Raw genomic sequence first — 5165 nt, 5'->3', positions numbered from 1 at the left:
TATATTTTTGTTAAATAAAATGAATTAGGATTGTGATATGGCTTATTCCATTTAAAACTTGAAATTAGTAGAAGATAATACATTGTTGTCTATGTCGATTAGACTCCATTTTAGATTATTTTATTGATATGCAACTTAAAATAAAGAATTTAGTTAAGAATGCATTTATAGTTACATTTTGTTATCGTTTGAAGAATTTTGTCATTCATTTATATTTTGTATATTATTTGGTCTACCCTAAAACAAAATCATGGCTGTTTGATATATTAAATTTAGAGAAACGAACAAATGTATCATTTGTCTTTTATTGCTTTTCTTTAAAAGAAAAGTAGATACATTCACCAACCCTTCATGCATGTCATATATGTTATGAAAATGCCTGAAATCCTAACATAATAATATAAACGGGTTGGCGGGTCAACCCGTTTATTTTTTGAGAAACTCATATATGACTCGTTTAATAAACGGGTTGGCGGGTTGAAAAACTCAACCCAAACCCATTTATTTATACGTGTCGCGGGTCGTATCGAGAATTGTCAGTCCTATCTTCACACGCCTACCACACTTGACTTTTGACTAATTTCATTTGACTACTTGTAAGTGAAAACTACAAATGCATTACAAGTTATGTACAAGCAAGTAAATTAAAACGATATAGCAATATAGACATACAATTAACAAAGCTGATAAAAGCAATTGGTTCTTTGTTCTTAGGCCATATTATACAAATGCATTACAAGTTATGTACAACCAAGCGAAAACAATAGAGCAATATAGACATACTGACATACAATTAACAAAGCTAAAAGCTATTTGTTTTATGTTCTTAGGCCATATTATACACATGCATTAATTATAGACATACAAATGATACAATTAACAAACCTGAAAGCTATTGGTTCTATGTTCTTAGGCCATATTATACTACGCAGTGATGACACCGTTTTCTTTTGCATCGGTGACTTGTAGCATGTCGGTATCCTGGTCAGCCTTCTTTCCCCCGCCATCCCCTAATTTTGCATCAATCTCTTGTACCTTCTCACCATTTTGTTCTATCTTCTTAGCTGCTTCTTCCTCAGCTTTGATCCTGGCATCCTCCACAGCTTTCAGCCTTGCTTCTTCTTTTGCATTCTCCAGAGATTGGATCAACTTGTTCAAGCAACTCTCAGCATTTTCTTCAAAAGACTTTGGCATCAAATTTTCGGCAACATCAGCCGGAGTCATCTTAGTCTCCTCCAAGAGTCGACTGATGGTTAAAAACAACTCGTGTGATTCAAGATCCAAATAGTTCTTTGCAAGCACCTTGAATATTTCGAAACAACAATAGGAAAGCTCGATATGTTTATCCATCCTTCCTCTCCTAATCAGAGCAGGGTCAAGCTTTTCAAGAAAGTTTGTTGTGAACACGATCAGTCTCTCACTCCCACAAGCCGACCATAGCCCATCAATGAAGTTCAGAAGCCCAGATAAAGTAACTTCACTTCCCTTATTCTTTTTATCCTTTTCCTCCTCGGCCTTCTTGCGAACTGGATCCTTCTCCTCCTCTTTACCCTCTTCTTTTTTCTCCTTGCGCTGACCAGTTAAATCAAGTGAACAATCGATGTCCTCAATCACAATTATAGACTTACTTGATGTGTCGATGAGTAGCTTCCTCAAGTCTGTGTTATCTTTCACGGAGGTTAATTCAAGATCATAGATGTCGTATTCCAGAAGGTTGGCCATGGCAGCAATCATGCTAGACTTTCCGGTTCCTGGGGGACCATAAAGAAGATATCCACGCTTCCATGACTTGCCCACCTTCTTGTAGTACTCTTTCGACTTGCTGAACATCATAAGATCATCTAAAATCTCTTTCTTCTTTTTCGGGTCCATTGCAAGAGTGTCGAATGTGGAAGGGTGCTCAAATATGATGTGGCTCCACATAGTCCTCCTGTAACCAGACCATTTCTCACTCTTATTGTTAGTATAGAGCTTTCGTTGCCTTGTTTTCACTTCAATCGCCTTTCCTTCATCGAGTACATGCTGCAAGTAAACTTTAGTGATGATATCTCGGTGCTCTCTTTTGCATGTGAGCCTATAATATCGCTTCTCCTCATCACCTCGATAAGAAAAGAATGCCCGCTGTTGTGGGATGCTTTTACTCGACGTCCACCAGATCTTGATGCCTCTGAACTCGTCTGTGACCTCTTCGTAGTCGTCCATACTCAGGACCACGGATTCACAGTCTCTGACCACATTTGCTTTGAGCCTTTTGGCTCTGTTGGAGGAGTTGGTGCTGAGGTAGCGTTCAATGGAAACAAAGGCTTTGCTTCGCTCGAACCAGGTGTCTACTTGGTATTCATGAAAAGTGATTTCGACATAAGGGTACACATAGCTAACCACTTTGTTCACGTATTTCCTGACATCCCTTTGGAACTCATCAGGAAACAGTTGCCTGAATATTGCCCAAACGAACATTACGGCAGCCATTAAAGACCCTAACTGAGTCATTTCCCCCATCATCTTCCTCTTTTTGCTCTCACAGCTTCACATTAATTTACTCAAAGCTGTTAGTAAAATAGTTATGAGACGAGGGGTGCATAGATCACTTAGTTTATATAGCACCAAGTTAAGTGGCATTTAGCAAGTGTAAATGTAATAGGTCTTTCTTTTTTGTAATATTTTGAATGTTTGTGGCACGGTGTCGTGTAGAAACCGTTCTCAATATATAAAATATCGAAAGGGTAGCCGCCCTTGTTCGTTTCCATGTATTGGGATGAAAAGGTAACTTAGCATGAAGTTTCCCAGTAATAGACTCACGACTAATGACGTCATGGTAATTGCGCCATTCATTTCCTTGTTTCACAAGAAAATATTATCAGTTAGTGGATATATAAAAGGATTTTTGTTGACGACCGTTCTCTAGAAATAAAAAAAAAACAAAAGCAGACGTTGACAGACTTTTCTTTACAGCTCATAGCAAGAGTATTGGCAGGCTGGCAGGCGGCACCTATGCATAAACTTCTTCAGTTGTATGAACTCTTTATATAAAATAACATGTTTTATTAAACGAGAGAAAATTATATTAAAACGGGGGAGTGGCAACTACCACAAAGAATAAATTACACATAGCAAACCAATAAAATTACAAATAACAAACATATGTAAGCCACACCTTCCATGGATGGAGTCAATTCCTCCCAATCTTCTAAAACCACATGTCAAATAGGCACCAACAACACATGACATGGAAAAGTTGAAATAACTACCGAATTTTGCTACAAAAGTACAATATCTCGTTATTCTACTATGAAATATGCAACGGAATGGATTGTGGTAGCTATTTTGCTTTGAAATTTGATATCAAATTGCATTTGTAGTTAATATTTGAATAACTGCGGAATTTTCCTCCGGAATTAAAAACTGTAGCTATTCTACTATGGACTATGCTACAGAATAGTTAGACGTAGGTATTTGCTATGGAATTAGCTACAAAATTACGTTATGTAGCTAATATTTGAGTAACTACGGAATTTTGCTACGAAATTTGCTACAACGTTTACTACGGATCAAAGTCTGTAGCAATTTTGCTACAAAAATTATCATAGAATCAAAATTTGTAGCTATTTTGCTACAAAATTTGCTACCGAATCTAAGTTTGGAGCTAACTTGCTACGACATTTATTATAGAGTCAAAATCCCTAGCTATGTCGCTATAGAATTTGTAGCTAACTTGCTATGACATTAAGTGTTTGAATGCTTCTCAGGTAAAGTTTTAACCTTTAAATGATCCTGAATGGCAAATGAATGAGTCTCCAATGCTATTCGATTGATTTTAATGTTTGAAACACTAGAGACTGACACATTCTATTCGAGACTGAAATTTCTATATATTTATGACAACATGATGTAGAAGATTGACGTCATTCTTAAATTGTGAGTCCAGATTAGCAGCAACCACATTGCATTTGAGGCCACCAAGATCTCCCAAAACCTTAGAAAGCGAATTGGCAGGGGGGGGGGGGGGAGGGGGAGGGGGGTCACATCTCATTAGTTCTATTGTGGTGCTTCCTGTTTCGTATTAAACCCTGATTGAACCTCGTAAGGACCAGAAGTGGCACCCCCTTGGTGTAACAAATTGCCACACAACAAAAATGTAATTCAAACAACTCATGAACATATCAACACAAGTAAATAATGTCAGCCTGGTAAAAAATCGTTTTTAAAAATATTGCGAAATTTGGATTAGTAACAATACCAATTATCGCACTGTCATTGGAATATTGGTTTTCAATTATAGAAGCTTGAGCAGACATCAAAAGAACGATATCTGTATCTACAATTTTTAGCAAATACTTGAGTCATTGAGTCAGAAGTAAAAAAATCATAATGACCAAGTTTCCTTTAACTTTAATATTAAAGAATTATTTTATAAATTCCATCTTACTTCAATTTTATTTCAGACTCAGAGTTGGTCGACCTCGGTGCTACTCGGTTAATCTTGAAATTAGTCAAATATGACTTTGACTTAAGGGAGAATTTCGTATACGCCCTTTTTAAATATCTAAATATCACATATGTCCGACCTAAACTCTAAATATTGTATTTGTCCTTCCTAATATTTTCTAATATCATATATACCCAAATCTATTTTTTGATACTTTTTATTGATTTATAATTCTTTTTCATAATCTTACGTCATTATAAGTCAAAAAACATTTTAAATGGACAATATTGCCCTTGTTACTTACAATAGCATATCACGTTTTCTTTTAGATCACAAAATCATGATCGAGTCTTCCCTTTACTGTCGATCGCTGCTTCCAATTTCTGGTTCCAATCGCTGCTTCTTTTGTCACACATACACACATCAGGTAAAAAACCTTGATCATATTCCCTTTCTTCAATTTCGACGTATTCCTTTTCTTTAATTTCAATTTAGTTGTTGTTGTTTGATTTGTTCACGTGAATGTGTTGAAACCCCTACTATCTTGATGGTTCAATTTCATTTTTTGCTGTAACCATGCTATCTTGATGTTTCAATTCTGTTTGTGTTGTAATTAATGCCAATAATATGCTGAAACTTTTATGTGATTACAATCTTGAATTATTTCTATTATGTCAATTTTGTGTGATCTTGATGTTTGAAGTCGTGTTGTTGAGGTGATTTTACTGTATTTACAATC

General features: G+C 36.0%; 1 pseudogene; it reads right to left on the bottom strand.

Moving 5' to 3' along the window:
* Window positions 1–687: 687 nt before the first annotated feature.
* On the bottom strand, window positions 688–2650 carry LOC145120163 (AAA-ATPase ASD, mitochondrial pseudogene; annotated as a pseudogene).
* Window positions 2651–5165: the final 2515 nt, after the last annotated feature.

Source organism: Lactuca virosa, chromosome 6 (genome assembly GCF_052849685.1).
Source record: "Lactuca virosa cultivar CGN04683 chromosome 6, Lactuca_virosa_CGN04683_v6, whole genome shotgun sequence".
Lineage (NCBI taxonomy): Eukaryota > Viridiplantae > Streptophyta > Magnoliopsida > Asterales > Asteraceae > Lactuca > Lactuca virosa.
The sequence above is the reverse complement of the archived record's forward strand: the minus strand, read 5'-3'. Positions and strand labels throughout refer to the sequence as shown.